Source organism: Lithobates pipiens, unplaced genomic scaffold (genome assembly GCF_037356315.1).
Source record: "Lithobates pipiens isolate NorthernLeopardFrog02 unplaced genomic scaffold, aLitPip1_a1.2 Scaffold_22, whole genome shotgun sequence".
In the NCBI taxonomy this organism is placed as follows: domain Eukaryota; kingdom Metazoa; phylum Chordata; class Amphibia; order Anura; family Ranidae; genus Lithobates; species Lithobates pipiens.
In genome coordinates, this window is record NW_027507784.1 from 160,162,582 (window position 1) to 160,181,180 (window position 18,599).

Sequence of the window (18,599 nt, forward strand, 5' to 3'; positions counted from 1 at the left end):
TTGCCAGTAATCCATCCTCCGGCACAAAATGAATTAGCTGATTAGACTATAATATTTACTTTGAGCTGACCTTTTGTTTCATTAGATCGTTAAAGAATTACCAAATTCATTCGTTATATTTCTTTCGTATTCGTTGTTATTCGTTATTTTTTTATTCGGATGCATCCGAATGTCCGAAAGATACAAAATTCGGCCGAATTTCGATTCGTTACGAAACTAATTGTACAAGCCTAGTTAAGAGTTGATTGATCACTTATTATCAGAGGTAGGGTGTCAATGCTACATCACCTTACCAAGCAGGTTTTCAAGATAAGACACGTTTCACCTGTGTTGGGATTTATCTATAAAATGAACTTCAGATATCTGGTATTTAAACTTTATCTTGAATTTCATATCTGAGACCTAGTAGCACCTGCATTTGAATCATGTCATTATATCTTGCCTCTCTTGGAATCTGGAAACATTTAAAATCTGGTTAGGTTTTTACATGCCAAGTAAAGGTTATAACAGTGCAGACTGTCAAAAAGATCAGACTTGATTATACCTGTATAACAATGCTATGATGTCACATGCCTATTTTTCAATAAACAGGAACAGAGATGAATTAATTAAACGAAAAACTGAAGCTGACAGTTTCAAATATATCACAATGAAAAATTATTGCTGCTGCTGTTGGCTTACTGAAATGTAACAAAGGGGCAATCTAATAAACTAATAAAGCAATCTACTAAACAAACTGTGTCAGGTTTGATCTTATCTACTTTGTTTTTAAATTCTGCTACACATTCTACAATCTGGACAAATAAATATTAAAACATGTAATTATACTTTCAGTTTTCTGGATTAGCCACTTTCTTGGCTTATGACATTCCCAGGGAATGCTGTAAACTAACGCATTCCTCTTTTAAGCACCTAAAGAAAGGGAAAATTACAAACACATTCCAGCAGCAAGCATATTGGAGCAAATGTTTCGTATTTATTAATAAACCAAACCGTGTACTGTATGTCTGGCCCAAAAGAATAATGTATCCCTACATGTTAGTGTTGATATCCAAACCTCATAAATAGGGGCAAGTTATCTTCTTAAAATCCTCCATGTCAATTGCACTGTGGGCTCTCATGGAGCTTTTTCAATTATGGGCTCTGTGAGGGGTTAGCTCGGCAGCGGGTGTGTGTGAGCCCCTGGATGGGTTCACAACACAAAATCAGGCACAGCAGACAGCGTTGTAGGTGCAAAAAACAAAAGATGCGGTTTATTTATGCTACATGCAGTGATACATATAACAGCCAAACAAAAATAAAACATGAAAATAAATCCTGGTCAGCTTGACCTCTAACTACACACTTAGATTCCCTGTCTACAACTGAGTGCAGCCTTGTGCTGCACCAGTCCCTGTCTCTGTTGTAGAGGTTTGCCACACAGGCGTTAACTCACCGCACAGAACAGATATCACACTCCCCAGTCTATACAACACAAAACTGGTTCCAGGATGGAGCATCTCCCTAAGCATGCTGGGGTTTTTTGTAGAGGTCTTAATGAGCCCACTTACTTCAGCTGGGCTCATTAACTCTTCCCCTCTAATTGTAAAAGTCTGCATAAAGCCTGAATCTAGGGCACACATATTTCCCATCCTGGATACAACCAGGTGACTTTACCTGCGTGCTGCCACATACCCCCCCTCTTGTTTCAACCTTGGGGTTGTAACACAAGCAGTCAGACACGCATGTATCCGAGACAAAGCATCCACATTCCCCATTTTAACACCAGGGCAATGCTTAACTGTAAAGTTAAATTCTTGTAGGGCCAGGAACCACCTATTTACCCTTCTATTGGTCTCCTTGTTCTGAGCCATCCACTTTAAAGGAGCGTGATCAGTCACCAGGTCAAAGTGCCTACCTAGCAGATAGTACCGAAGGGAATCTAGAGCCCACTTCACTGCTAAACATTCCTTCTCAATCGTGGCGTAATTTACCTCATGGGACTTCAACTTCCTGCTGAGGTAAATGACTGGGTGCTCTTCCCCGTTCCAGACCTGGGATAACACTGCTCCTAACCCAACGTCTGATGCATCAGTTTGTACAACAAAGTCCTTAGAGAAGTCTGGTGAGTACAACACTGGCTGGCTACATAAGGCTGTTTTTAAGGACTGAAATGCTTCTTCAGCCTCTGGGGACCATTGAACCATGACAGACTCTTTCCCTTTTGTCAGGTTGGTGAGGGGCACAGCCTGAGAAGCAAAATGGGGAATGAATCGTCGATAATAGCCAGCGATTCCCAGAAAGGCTCGTACCTGTTTCTTGCTGTTGGGACGTGGCCAACTCTGTATGGCCTCGACTTTATTGACTTGGGGTTTTATCACCCCCCTCCCAATAGTGTACCCAAGATATTTGGCCTCCTCCTGTCCAATGGTACACTTCTTTGGATTGGCCATAAACCCAGCTTCCCGGATAGAGTCTAGGACTGCTTGTACTTTCGGCAAATGTGAGACCCAGTCTGTGCTATGGATAATCACATCATCCAGGTAAGCTGCAGCATATTTCTGATGGGGCCTCAGAATCTTATCCATTTTCCGCTGGAATGTTGCCGGTGCATTCTGTAACCCAAACGGCATTCTCTTATATTGGAATGCCCCATCTGGGGTTACAAACGCAGTTTGGTCCTTGGCCGACTCGGCCAGGGGAATTTGCCAATAGCCTTTGGTGAGATCAAGAGTTGTCATATATCGGGCTGTTCCCAGCCGGTCAATCAACTCATCTATACGCGGCATGGGGTAGGTGTCAAATTTTGTAACTTTATTTAATTGTCGAAAATCGTTACAAAACCGCCAGCTCCCATCAGGTTTGGGCACTAGTACGATAGGACTGGACCAGTCACTCTGGGACTCCTCTCACACCCAATTCCAACATCCTTTGAACCTCCCCACGTATTGCCTCCCGTCGGGCCTCTGGTATTCTATAAGGTTTTAGTTTTACCCTTTCTCCTGGCGGGGTGATAATGTCATGCTCTACGCCAGATGTTTGTCCCGGAAACTCAGAGAAAATCTCTTTGTTACGAAGTACAAACTCTTTAACCTCCTGTTGTTGGGGTTTCGATAAGGTGTCTGCTATTCCAACCTCAGGAACTAAGCAATCAGGCTGTACTTGTGACAAAGTCTCTGCGACTAGGGATTCCCTATCCCTCCAGGCTTTCAGCAGATTGACGTGATAGATCTGCTCCGGCTTTTGCCTTCCTGGCTGTCTAACCCTGTAGTTCACCTCACTAATTTTTTCAATTACTTCATATGGACCTTGCCATTTGGCCAGAAATTTGCTTTCAACCGTAGGGACTAGCACCAAGACCCTATCCCCCGGGGAAAAAGTACGGGTCTTGGCCCCACGGTTGTACACTCTCTGCTGTGCTAACTGCGCTTGGGTTAAATGTTCCTTTACAATTGGCATTACCTGTGCAATTCTATCTTGCATCAGGGCGACGTGCTCAATCACACTCCTGTGAGGAGAACTCTCATTTTCCCAAGTTTCCTTGGCGATATCCAGCAGCCCTCTTGGGTGTCTCCCATAGAGCAACTCGAAGGGTGAGAAACCCATAGAGGATTGGGGTACTTCCCTAATGGCAAACATTAGATAGGGTATTAGACAGTCCCAATTCTTTCCATCTCTATCCACCACCTTCTTTAACATTTGTTTAAGGGTTTTGTTGAATCTTTCAACCAACCCATCTGTTTGGGGGTGATACACAGATGTACGCAATTGCGTCACTTTGTACAACTTGCATAATTCTTTCATAACCCGGGACATAAAGGGTGTACCTTGGTCCGTAAGCAGTTCCTTACAAATACCCACGCGGCTAAAAACAAGAGATAGCTCTTTGGCTATGGTTTTGGCCGAGGTATTTCGGAGAGGAATTGCTTCCGGATAACGGGTGGCATAGTCCAATATAACCAAAATGTACTGATGCCCCCTGGCGGACTTCATTATCAGACCTACCAAATCCATTGCGATCCTTTCAAAGGGGACCTCAATGATAGGAAGAGGTACCAGCGGGTTACGGAAATGTGGCATAGGTGCCGACTTCTGACACACAGGGCAGGAGGAACAATAATTTTCTATTTCCTTCATGACCCCAGGCCAATAGAATCTCTGCAATATCCTCTCTCTGGTTTTCTCTGTCCCCAGATGACCTCCCAGAATGTGCCCATGAGCCAATTCTAACACCAACTTCCTGTAAGGTTTGGGCACTACAAGTTGCTCAATGGTTTCTCCTGCCCTTTAAGCCACTCGATACAGCAGGTCCCTTTCCATAGTGAAGTAAGGATAAGTGCAAGTCTTATCTGGGTTCACTAACTCGCCATCTATTTTCACCACATTTTCCCGTGCCTTTATTAGGGTGGGGTCTTTTAACTGTTCTGTGGCAAAATTTTCCCTGTGAACCCCAAGATCCGAAAACTCCACAGACGGCATGTTTTCATCTGAGGATGTTGGCTCCTCCCCAGTTTCTCGAGTTTCCCCCGCCAATACCGACAAGGGAAATTCAGGCGAGTCCTCACCACTCCCAGAGGAATTATGGTCATCTTCCTGGTTTATAGGGGCACCAGTGGGGGGCTCAGGACAATCCCAGAGTTCCCAGAATTTTGGAAAATCCCTTCCCACAATAGCATCATGTGGTAAGTGAGACACTAACCCCACCTGATGAGAGAGGTTACCTTTGGGGGTCTCAAAAAACACTGAAGTTACAGGATACTCTCGGGTGTCCCCATGCACACAAATAACAGCCACCCTGTTCTTCCCAGAGACCTCTGTAGTAACTAATTCAGCTTTTATCAATGTTACCAGGCTACCTGAATCCAGCAACACATCAACATTTCTACCATTAATACACATTTTACATAAATGTTTCTCAGGTCCCCGAATGGCAGTGCATGCAACTGTCGCAAACAGCGACTGACGTCTCTCCCTTATAAAGTCACATTGCATAGGCTCATCCACAACGGGGCAATTGGCTGCAATATGTCCCTCTTGCCGGCAGCGGTAGCAAATAATCTTTTTCGCTGCCTCTTGCAGCATGGGCTTCCTGGGCTGCTCCCGCCAGACCTTAGGTAGAACTCCCACCCTCTCACTCTCTCCACCCTCACCCCTTGGAGTCATCTTACCCGCCACTGGGGATAATCTGGTCTTAGGGTAGAAAGTCCGTGAGTCCCTGGAAGAGGTGGTCAGGTTCTCTGTAGCCAAGTACCTCTCAACCAGATCCACAAGTTTATCTGCATTTTCTGGATCTCCATGGCTTACCCATTTTTGGATGGCAGTAGGAAGAGCTCTCAGGAAACGATCCATAACCACACGTTCCACAATGTTTGGTGCGGTCAAAGTCTCTGGCTGCAGCCACTTTCTGCTCAGGTGAATGAGATCATACATTTGAGACCTGGGGGGTTTTCCAACCTGAAAAGTCCAATTATGCACACGCTGAGCCCGGACGGCCAGGGTGACACCCAGCCGTGCCAATATTTCTGTTTTTAGCACCACATAGTCTTTTGCTTGGTCAGGCTCTAGGTCATAATAAGCTTTCTGCGATTCCCCAGTTAACAGAGGGGCCACCAGTCCAGCCCATTGCTCCTTAGGCCACTTTTCCCTTTCAGCAGTCCTTTCAAATGTGGTCAAAAACACCACCGGATCATCCTCTCCAGTCATTTTTGTCAATAAACGGCTCACACCAAAGGATGCGGTATTATTGTAACCACTTGCTTCATTGGTCTGCAGACATTGCTGTATTAATGTCTCTATTTTCTGTTGAAAACTCTGTTCTTGCTTCTGCAACAGGTCTATAAAGTGGGCTTCAGATTGCTGCTGTGCTTGTTGCTGAGCTTCCAGACTCTGCAGGTGAGCTTTCTGCTGGGCTGCAAGGCTCTGTTGTTGAGCTGCAAGGCTCTTTTGTAAAGCCGCATTTGTTTGCTGCTGATTTGCATTTGCTAGAGCCAGCTGTCTCAGTATCTCCTCCATGCTGGCCTTTAAAAAAATTGAAAAATAAACTGCCCGCATTCTCCACCAACTGTGAGGGGTTAGCTCGGCAGCGGGTGTGTGTTACCCCCCTGGATGGGTTCACAACACAAAATCAGGCACAGCAGACAGCGTTGTAGGTGCAAAAAACAAAAGATGCGGTTTATTTATGCTACATGCAGTGATACATATAACAGCCAAACAAAAATAAAACATGAAAATAAATTCTGGTCAGCTTGACCTCTAACTACACACTTAGATTCCTTGTCTACAACTGAGTGCAGCCTTGTGCTGCACCAGTCCCTGTCTCTGTTGTAGAGGTTTGCCACACAGGCGTTAACTCACCGCACAGAACAGATATCACACTCCCCAGTCTATACAACACAAAACTGGTTCCAGGATGGAGCATCTCCCTAAGCATGCTGGGGTTTTTTGTAGAGGTCTTAATGAGCCCACTTACTTCAGCTGGGCTCATTAACTCTTCCCCTCTTATTGTAAAAGTCTGCATAAAGCCTGAATCTAGGGCACACATATTTCCCATCCTGGATACAACCAGGTGACTTTACCTGCGTGCTGCCACAGCTCTCAAATGGGTTTTCTAGTTCTCTTTTTTTTTTCTTTTATTCTGTACATCAAATTTAGAGCAAACTTAACTGGATGTTACCCTACCTAGGTAAACTTGGTCTCAGTTTATTCACTACGTGGTTATGTTCATTATTGGTGGGCTTATAGATTTGAGAACCAGACCTTAGGTAGAACTCCCACCCTCTCACTCTCTCCACCCTCACCCCTTGGAGTCATCTTACCCGCCACTGGGGATAATCTGGTCTTAGGGTAGAAAGTCCGTGAGTCCCTGGAAGAGGTGGTCAGGTTCTCTGTAGCCAAGTACCTCTCAACCAGATCCACAAGTTTATCTGCATTTTCTGGATCTCCATGGCTTACCCATTTTTGGATGGCAGTAGGAAGAGCTCTCAGGAAACGATCCATAACCACACGTTCCACAATGTTTGGTGCGGTCAAAGTCTCTGGCTGCAGCCACTTTCTGCTCAGGTGAATGAGATCATACATTTGAGACCTGGGGGGTTTTCCAACCTGAAAAGTCCAATTATGCACACGCTGAGCCCGGACGGCCAGGGTGACACCCAGCCGTGCCAATATTTCTGTTTTTAGCACCACATAGTCTTTTGCTTGGTCAGGCTCTAGGTCATAATAAGCTTTCTGCGATTCCCCAGTTAACAGAGGGGCCACCAGTCCAGCCCATTGCTCCTTAGGCCACTTTTCCCTTTCAGCAGTCCTTTCAAATGTGGTCAAAAACACCACCGGATCATCCTCTCCAGTCATTTTTGTCAATAAACGGCTCACACCAAAGGATGCGGTATTATTGTAACCACTTGCTTCATTGGTCTGCAGACATTGCTGTATTAATGTCTCTATTTTCTGTTGAAAACTCTGTTCTTGCTTCTGCAACAGGTCTATAAAGTGGGCTTCAGATTGCTGCTGTGCTTGTTGCTGAGCTTCCAGACTCTGCAGGTGAGCTTTCTGCTGGGCTGCAAGGCTCTGTTGTTGAGCTGCAAGGCTCTTTTGTAAAGCCGCATTTGTTTGCTGCTGATTTGCATTTGCTAGAGCCAGCTGTCTCAGTATCTCCTCCATGCTGGCCTTTAAAAAAATTGAAAAATAAACTGCCCGCATTCTCCACCAACTGTGAGGGGTTAGCTCGGCAGCGGGTGTGTGTTACCCCCCTGGATGGGTTCACAACACAAAATCAGGCACAGCAGACAGCGTTGTAGGTGCAAAAAACAAAAGATGCGGTTTATTTATGCTACATGCAGTGATACATATAACAGCCAAACAAAAATAAAACATGAAAATAAATTCTGGTCAGCTTGACCTCTAACTACACACTTAGATTCCTTGTCTACAACTGAGTGCAGCCTTGTGCTGCACCAGTCCCTGTCTCTGTTGTAGAGGTTTGCCACACAGGCGTTAACTCACCGCACAGAACAGATATCACACTCCCCAGTCTATACAACACAAAACTGGTTCCAGGATGGAGCATCTCCCTAAGCATGCTGGGGTTTTTTGTAGAGGTCTTAATGAGCCCACTTACTTCAGCTGGGCTCATTAACTCTTCCCCTCTTATTGTAAAAGTCTGCATAAAGCCTGAATCTAGGGCACACATATTTCCCATCCTGGATACAACCAGGTGACTTTACCTGCGTGCTGCCACAGCTCTCAAATGGGTTTTCTAGTTCTCTTTTTTTTTTCTTTTATTCTGTACATCAAATTTAGAGCAAACTTAACTGGATGTTACCCTACCTAGGTAAACTTGGTCTCAGTTTATTCACTACGTGGTTATGTTCATTATTGGTGGGCTTATAGATTTGAGAAGCAGTTTTGAAATGGTGGTATGTCCCATTTTTTTTTGCTAATGTAGACAATTGTTTCTATTTTAATCTAAAAAAAAAAAATATATATATATATATATATATATATATATATATATATATATACATATATATATATATATATATATATATATATGATTTCAGAAGAACAACATTCAAAAGTTAAAACTAGATAGGTTATGCAGACTAAAACGGTATGTAAGGTTGTAAGACGTAGGAAAAGATATCGACATTATCGGTATTGTCACTGCCGGTAGCCCTCCTCCAGATTATTTGTCAGCAGCCAGCCATGCCATCTTTTCCCATAGTCCTACTGATTGACAACACACTGCTTCAAGCTGAGATGATAGGCCCAGACCAAAACTCTCTTGAAGCTCTTCCACCTGCTTTGGGTACTGTGTCGGTAGTACCAGCAGCAAATCGACAGGCAAGGAAATTATGTGCAAGCACTGCTTAATTCCTCCCATAGTATCCTTTATTGTGTAGTTATGGCTGGCTTGGAAACAACTATTCCAAGTAATGAGGCAAATACAAAAACAAAAGCATTCAGACAATGAACAGGGCAGTGTACGTTAGCCCTGGTTTGTAACTAATCAAAATGGAAAAATGGTGGGGGTTTGGCTAGACTTTAATCTTTAGTAATCTCTCACTTCTTACTGCATTCATTGCAAGTCTCCATCCTTACCACATCCCTTATACTGGTAGTTTCCACACATCATCTTTACCTCCACAGTTAGATTTGCTAAAGCCTCATACACACAGTTTGATTGTTGGACGAACCGAGCGTCTGATTTTTGTCAAAAGCGCGTGTTCAAGATTTTGTCTAGCATATTAACTATCTGCAAATTGTTGTCTGACAATCCCAAACGCAGTGAGGTACTATGAGAGTATAAAGAGGAAGTTAATTTCTCAAGCTCCACCCTTTGTGCCCCTTATGCTAATTTTGTGTTAGTAGAAGTTAGCAGACGTTTGGTGAACGTTGATTTGTGATTTTCAGATCGTATAAAACAAATGCCTTTTAAAATACGTTTGGCATAACTACATCATTATCACCAGCAAAGCAGCTTCTTTATTATCTCATGAAAGACGATGAGAATGTGCGCTGCATGTTGACATTTCATCAACTGCCGTGTCACAAATGTTAATTCTAGATTACAAACGGTAGTTTACAAGACCAAACTCTTCTGGCTCGTTCCTTGCGTGTTTGTACTTTCGACTTTTCTGTGACGGATTTCTGTACTGGCATACCCCATTTTTAAGTACACAATGTTTTTTTTTACTAAACCTGGAAAGTGCAAAATCAGGCTCACGTCTGAATAGAAACCAATGAGCTTCCAGGTTTTATTACCAAAGCTTAATTGAACAAGCCAAGGTTAGAAGTTCATTGGTTTCTATGTAGAAGTGAGCCTGATTTTGCACTTTCCAGTTTTAGTAAATAAACCCCATTGTGTACTTAAAAGTGGGCTATGCCTGTACTGACCATCTGAAAATCAGATGTTGAGTTCACATCCAACAAAAATGTTATAGCCTGCACATCCAGCTTTTGTCTGATGTGAAAGTCAAATTGTCTGTCGAATGCACCGTACTAACGATCCAAAAATCTGCAGACAGCTCGTCTTAAGACTTTTCCCTTCTGATTTTTGTACTGTGTGTACAAGACCTTAGATTGCTAAGATTTGAAGGTTAGCCTCCAGTTGTTGTCACTACCAGTGCCACTTTCGCTTACAGGCACAGTATGACAAAAGACAAGTTGAGACTGAGATAATAATGAACTTGCACACAGAGGAATCATGCTAGAAAGGGAAAAGGAGAAAAACAATTGAATGGGACACAGGTTCAAAGTCACAGTGTCAGGTTCATCATCCTGCTGTATATACTAAACTCTATTTGACAATGTAACCACTTGGCATGGCTAAATTAACCTTTTTCTACTTTGTGACAAGCTTGGGAACAGAGGAATTCCCTCTTTCTGCTTACCCTTGCATTGCCAATGCCCCTAACATCTCTATTTTGCATGATGGTAAAACTAAAGTGAAGTAATTTCTTCTTTTCCCTTCCACAGCCATAACAATGGCATTTCTTTCAAATGGCTAGTTATCAAACGTGACAGCAGTGGTTTACGTTTTTTTTTTTTTACCTGACACCATGTGGAATCGCTTCAATGTCTGATTCACAAATACTGAAGCTCTCTGCGTATATCTATGTATAACTTCAGCATAAAAACTCAGACATGGCATAAGCAGTAATCTGATGGCCAACAGGAAAAGAAAAAATGAATGAATAGGATTAATGAGCCGATAATGTCACTGGCTGTGCAAGTTTAGGAGATATTCACATTACCTACAGGTAAGCCTTACTATAGGCTTGTCTGTAGGTACAAGTGGTAGAACAGACTTTACTACCATTTTAAGGAAGTGGAGGTGAAAATACAGGATATTTATACACACACAAAAAAATAGAGATCAAATGATGTATTACTGTGGTTGGAAGAACTATTTTTTGAATAAACAAAGTAGACAAAAAGGGTTAACCTGTGGTGTGAAACATTTTTGTATTAGGCCCAGGGGAATAGACTTCTGGTCAACTACTCATATGTATGCAGTCTTTCCCAGTTCCTAAAGTAGGCATGAACTCAAAAAGTAAAGATTTACTATGTTAAAGGAAACATTATGTCTACATTCCCTTCTGTGCATGTCTTGGTATTGCTGCATAGTTGCAGTTTGAGATCATTTAAGGCCCTGCTGCTGTTGACCTTTAGACCTGTGAGATTTGGAGTGAAATTTGGTGATGTCGCTACTGTGCTGCTCACTGTTCTGCCCCACAGACCCTACCTCTATCAAGATGGCTGCATCCACACAGAGACGCAAGGAACAGTAAGTCAGTATTGGGGAAAGATCAGATGTAGGAAGACCACAGGCAAAGCTGGTGACCAGTCCTTTACTCTCTGCCTTTCTTTTTTGGCCACAGCTTCCAGAGTTCTGATAATTTTCAATAACTGCACAGTTAATGGATAAGCAATACACAAAATAACAAGTGTTTTAAGCATCAATACACTTTCCATATTCTAGAGAATTTCCACGATTTATTTTGAAAAATATCTACTTAGTAAAAAACACAGTGATGTCACTGAGCAAGCTAATGTGAAAAAAAAATTCTCTCCAGAAGGCAGAAGTTCCAGAAGCTATGAGTATGTGGCGCTTTGACAAGAACACATACATTGAATTAATGATTGTTATCAGTAACAGAGCTGTCTGTATATAGGCACACCATTTATCACCTTCCTGAGTAAAAACAACATTTTTAGAGTAACCGGTCATGTTCACAGCAATCCAATTATTTCACCTTTTTCTATATTAAATTATAATCAGCCTACAGCACCCTACCTGTAAACATATTTGTTGGTTTGATTAATCTTTCTATATTTCAGTCTAGTGTGCTCTAACTACACCAGTGACTAGATGCCTACTGCACCCAGCAGTGGATAACTGGCTGAGTACATTACTGGCTCAGGAGGAAATGTGCTAAGGACATATCATTCAAATAATGACAGCTGTATTACTTGTGCTGGGGGCTTCGGAGTCTCAGTAGGAAATACAAGGGTTTCTCTGTAAGTGTTTTTCTTCATTCAGACGATAACTTGATGAGTTTATAATTAGACTCATACGTATAGTAATTTACTGCATTTCATTCATCATTTCTGATGAATCGTGCATCATTTTAATAGCATTCAGTAACATTAAGTTCATTTATTACAGTAGTAGAGCATTAGAAATTAGGAGGGATAGAAAAAAATATACTCTGTACATTCCAATGAACCTGACCACCTTTACCTGTACAAACACAACTGAATTTCCATCAATGATGCCTGTGGGCACAAATCCATATATATATATATATATATATATATATATATATATATATATATATATATATATATATATAATATATTATATATATATATATATATATATATATATATATATATATATATATATATATATATATATATATATATATATATATATATATATATATATATCATTTTACAGGACTTGTATTGTTGAAAGTTGAATAGGCTTCCCCGAATAGGTGAGTTTTCAGGGATCGCCCAAGGGTGTAATGGGTAGGGGCTGACTGGACATACTGGGGCAGGGAGGTCCAGAGTATGGGAGAGGCTCTGGAGAAGTCCTGGAGCGAACATGGGAGGAGGTAACAAAGGGGCTGGAGCAGGAGGTCTTGGGAGGAGCACAGAGGATGATTTGGGAAATATCTGCAAATGAGGTTGGTGATGTAGCTGCGGACAATGTTGTGGATAGCCTTGTATGTAGTGGTAAGTATTTAGAATTTTATATGGTGGGGTAGTGGAAGCCAGTGAAATGATTGGCAGAGAGGAACAGCAGTTACATAACATATATATATATATATATATATATATATATATATATATATATATATATATATATATATATATATATACACACACAGTATCTCCGTACACTCCTCACATTAATCTTTTAAATTACACTTTGCTACAATGTAAAGTAGTGAGTATACAGCTTGAATAACAGTGTACATTTGCTGTTGCCTCAAAATAACTCAACACATCCGTTAATGTCTAAACCGCTGGCAACAAAAGTGAGTACACCCCTAAGTGAAAATTTCCAAATTGGGCCCAGTTAGCCATTTTTCCTCCCTGGTGTCATGTGACTCATTAGTGTTACAAGATCTCAGCTGTGAATGAGGAGTAGGTGTGTTAAATTTGGTGTTATTGCTCTTCCCACTCACTCATAAAGAGATTGGCTAGGCTTGGTGCATATTTAGTGCCCATTGCCACACCTTTCTTTTGGGTGTAAAAATTACCATTGTACCAAAATAATTATGTGAAAAATAGAAATCTAAAACCATGTAAGGGAGATATCTCCTTTGACAAAAAGCTAAATTGAGTGCTAAAAGAACATCATTATGTTGTACCACAGTATAAAGTGATGATAAATCACCTGTTACCAAAAAAACATCTGGCTGGTCTAGTATTACAATATTTTTTAAGAGTTGCAAGAAATTATTTGTGTCTTTCAAGTATGCCTTGGTTTTCATAACACTGGTTTGTAAAAGAGTGTCTAAATATTGGCCAACTCTTAATGTGACCGAGTCTATACAGTTGACTATTGGTGGTTGCACAGGATCTTTGTGCATAATGTGATGTCACATGGTGACCCCGCCCCCTTAGGATGTCACAGTCCCAGCATCCTCCGGGACTGTGACATCATAAGGGGGCGGTGTCACCATGTGACATCACCCAGTGACCCCACCCCTTGTCCCTATATAAGTCGCCGCACAACGTTTCCCTGTCATTGCGGCCAGAGAGAGCGTTGAGTCAACATCTCAAGGAAGAAGGAGAGAAGAAGAGAAGAAGAGAAGGCGGCGACAGCGACAGAAGATTGGGCCACCACTAGTAAAAGAGCTGGAAGAAGAAAGCGGAGACCCAGCAAGAAGAACCGAAGAGGGGGACAAGACTCCCGAGGTCGGAAGAAGAGGCGGCGACCGAAGACCGGGCCACCACTAGTAAAAGAGCTATAAGAAGAGAGGCCACCTTATTAGTATAGCATCACAAAAACACAAGGAATGTTGGCAACAAATTTACACTTTAACTGCCAAACTGGACCAACTACATAAAATTCAAATAGGGAACCCATCAAGGTCCAACGAACACTTGGTATCTCAGAAGAGATTGGAGTTGGATACTTTGTTATCCGCTAAAACTGAAAAGGCTCTTCGTTGGTTCAAGGCCAACACTGCATCTTCTATGTTTGCCCATAAGTTAAATAAAACACTGCATCCTCCACATCTTTATAAACTCTGTAATTCCTCAGGTAATGTAGTTTCCCACCCTCAGGATGTCCTGGATATCTTTGAAAACTTTTACTCCAAATTACTTTCTCACCCACCTCCTTTTCCTGACCAAACTGCCCATGATTGGCTATCCTCCTTGCCCCTACCCACCCTATCCGAGTCACAAACAGATGTTTGAACAGATCTGCCGTGACTCTCCCAGGGGAAAAGGCCTGATTTCTATCCTTTATAGATAGCCTCTATCCACTGGATTCCCAGGGGAACTACCTTATAAATGTAAAAGGGAGTCAGACTGTAGTGAACAGTTTGACTCGGGGGACTGGGACACAATGCTGGATAACTTATGCAGAGCTTCAAAGTCCTTAGTGATCAGAGAAACGGCCTACAAGGTATTAACTAGATGGTATTACACCCCATCCAGACTTCTATCTTTCCTGGGGCCTCCGAATTGTGTTTTAGGGGGCGTCCTCTCCCAGGTACCTTTAACCACTTCCCGACCAGCGCACGACGATGTACGTCGACAGCATGGCACGGGCAGGCATATTGGCGTACATGTACGTCCAATATTCGTTGCCGCCGTGCCATCGGGAGCGCGCCGCCGGCGGCGCGCTCCCGCGCTGGTCGGGACCTCCGTGAGTCCGGTCGCGGGACCCGCGGACTCGATCGCCGCGGGCATCCCCGCGATCGTCTCACGGAGCGGCGGAATGGAGGAAATGCTGTATAAACAACATTTTCTCATTCTGCCTAGCAACTAGTGACGCTGATCTCTGCTCCATGTGATTGGAGCAGAGATCAGTGTACACTAAATAAAAGCCCAACCCCCCCACAGTTAGTAACACACCCCTAGGAACACTTAACCCCTACACTGCCACTCACAGGTTAACCCTTTCACTGCCAGTGTCATTTACACAGGAATCACTGCATTTATATAGCAGTGATTACTGTATAAATGACAATGGTCCCAAAAATGTGTCAAAAATGTCCGATGGGTCCCCGACAATGTCGCAGTCACAATAAAAATCGCAGATCGCCGCCATTACTAGTAAAAAAAAAAATAATAAAAAATTATTAATAAAAATGCTATAAAACTATCCCTATTTTGTAAACGCTATAACTTTTGCGCAAACCAATCAATAATCGCTTATTGCGATTTTTTTTACCAAAAATATGTAGAAGAATACGTATCGGCCTAAATTGAGGGAAAAAAATGTTTTTTTATATATTTTTGGGGGATATTTATTATAACAAAAAGTAAAAAATAATGCGTTTTTTTCAAAATTGTCGCTCTATTTTTGTTTATAGCGCAAAAAATAAAAACCGCAGGGGTGATCAAATACCACCAAAAGAAAGCTCTATTTGTGGGAAAAAAAGGACGTCAATTTTGTTTGGGAGCCACGTCGCACGACCGCGCAATTGTCAGTTAAAGCGGCGCAGTGCCGAATCGCAAAAAGTGGTCTGGTCTTTGACCAGCAAATTGGTCCGGTCTGAAAGTGGTTAAGCACATATTTTGGGACTGTGACCAGCTCTCCCCGTTATGGGGTGGGGTGATGGCCATGGCCTCTACCATATCCGGTACACCTGTACAGATCACACTCCCCATATGCCTTCTTGTAGCATCAATTCCGGGTGCCCTTCGCAGTGAAGAATGTCTGATCCACACAACAGCTCTATGGGCCATTGCTCTACACTGGAAATCCCCCACAGTTCCCCTGTCCTCCGTTCTTAACAGAATGGATACTATTATGCTCATGGAAAGAATTCTATATACTTTAGGGGATAAAATGCACCTATTAGAACGCAGATGGAATGCCTGGAAATCTCACAGAGATACCCTACTACCATAAGCTTGAACACCAGTTTGAGTATCCAGTCCTCATAAGATTATAACTCGCAGATATACCCTCTCCCCACTTCAAACAGGTTATGCTCTGTTAGATACTGATGGTCTGCACCTTGCCTAATTTTTCCTTGGATGCTTCAAAATGTTATTTATTTGTTTTCTTTTTGTTATTTTCTTGATTTTCACAAATGTACATGTACTGTCAAACGAATGTATTATCATTTTCTCAATAAAAAACTTTGTAATAAAAAAAAGAGCTATAAGAAGATAGTGGTGGCCCGGCAAGAAGAACCGAAAAGGGGGACAAGACCCCCGAAGTGGGAAGAAGACCCCCGGACAGCGGGGGCAATGAAGAAGAAAGCCGGGCTCCTCTGCTAGTAAGAGAGCTAGCAGAAGATAGCGGAGGAGTCCGGCGAGAAGACCCCCCAAGACAGAAGACCACCGGAGCTGTGCAATAAATTATTTTAAAAACATGTGTTGTATTTTTTTCTTTACACTTTTTTTCACCAGGTGAATGGGTAGGGGTACATGGTACCCCAATACTCATTCACATAGGGTGGGGGGCCGGTATCTGGGGGCCCCCTTATTAAAGGGGGCTCCCGTATTCCGATAAGCCCCTGCCCGCAGACCCTGACAACCAACGGTCAGGGTTGTCGGGAAGAGGGCCTTGTCCTCATCAACATAGGGAGCACCCCCCCATGTTGAGGGCACGCGGCCTGGTACGGCTCAGGAGGGGGGCGCTCGCTCGTCCCCACCCCCTTTCCTGACCGACCGGGCTACGTGCTCGGATAAGGGTCTGATATGGACTTTGGGGGGGACCCCACGGCGTAGGGCTTCCCCTTTAAGTCCATTCCAGGTGACGGGGCCAGCAAGGTGTCAATCTCGCCGCCCATAGAGACGGCGACATTGACTTCCCTCGCTAGTTCCGTTCATTTTTAAAGGTCCAGCGGACTAGCGCACAGATGGCCGGATTAGTCCGGCGGACAATTTTGAGTCAAAACTTCTAAGTCCGCCGGAGCCCACACACAAAGAAAAAGTCCGCCGGAGCCCACACACGGGCGATTTGTCTGGCGGACTCTGGTCCACCAGACCAAGTCCGCCGGATAGCCTGATCATGCATTAGAAATAATGGAGCAAGAACTAGTCAAAGATAGCACAAACAGCTGGGTCGCACCTCTCCCCTTCAGAGATAGCATTTACCAATAACAGAGAATAAGTGCTACAATATTTCGCTTCCCTTATGCCGCGTACACATGATCAGAATTCTCGTCGGAAAAAGCTCTGATGGTTTTCCCTTCGGAATTCCAATGGAATTCCGCTCAAACTGTCTTGCCTACACTCGGTCACACCAAATTCCGACCGCCAAGAATGCGGTGACGTACAACACTTATGACGGGACTAGAAAAAGAAATACCTAGTAGCCAATAGCTTCCATCTCGTAGTTGAATCTGAGCATGCGTGAGTTTTTGCGCGTCAGAATTGCATACACACAATCGGAATTTCTGATTTCTGAAAGTTTTTCCATTGGGAAAATTGAGAACATGCTATCAAATTTTTGCTGGCAGGAATTCGGCCAGCTAAATTACGATGGAGTATACGCACAGTCAAATTTTCCGATGAAAAGCTCTCATCGGTCTTTTGATGGCCGAAATTCCGATCATGTGTACATGGCATTAGACGTAATTTACAAAGAAAGCCAAAGATGAGAGAACATTTCTTTTTTTTTTTTTTTTTTTAAACAATTTTTATTGAAAAGAAATAGTAGGCACAAAAGTACAGACATACAGAGAGATCCCCAACAATTGGAGGAGTAAGATGCCAACAAAATTTCAAATTAAACATGCAATGAGTTCAGTAAGACTGTGCATGTAAACATTCCTAAACTGAAAAGACCATAAAAGTGTGAGATGTATAGGTACAGACTGCTAGATACAGGTCAACTACCAAGAGTGAGAGAGAGGGGGAGTAGAGATTGAGAGGAGCATAAGAAGGGTTTGGTATGGTCCGCAACAAGGAGTTAAAGAGATATCCGTCCCAGTGAGATAAGGGGGTCCATCTGGGGGACAGGGTCGGAGCCCAAAGTATGAGGGGATGGATCCGTTCCAGAGAGGTCTAGGGGCAAATGATAGGACAAATTAGGTAACAGATTTTCAGGTCGCTTCATGTAGTTTCCTGAAAAAGTGCCTTGGATAAAGGCTGTAGTGACGGGTTGTTGGGGGTCTGTGTCGTTGGGATGTAGTGGTATGTGTGTGTGCCTAGGTTGGAAGAGAAGGGGCAGAAGGGTGTGGGTGTGGAAGAGAAGGGAAAAGGAGAAAAAGAGAAGGGAGGGGGGGGGGCAGTAGGGAAGGGAGGCAGATAGGGGAGGCAGAGGTACAGGAGAGAGTGGGGTTGTCTGGGGTCCCCTTCCCCAGGACCCCCCAGAGCATGTAAACTGACACTAGAGAGAACATTTCTTTCTTTCATGGGGAAGATCTTTGAGAACGGTCACTCCGAGATAGCTCCCACTCTTAAAGACT

The 18,599-nt window shown here is 43.1% G+C and overlaps 1 protein-coding gene across 1 annotated transcript in view; it reads right to left on the minus strand.

Moving 5' to 3' along the window:
- The window catches only part of PARD3B (par-3 family cell polarity regulator beta), a 2,156,380-nt gene that overhangs the window by 586,892 nt on the left and 1,550,889 nt on the right, over nt 1-18,599 (minus strand). The window lies entirely within an intron of this gene.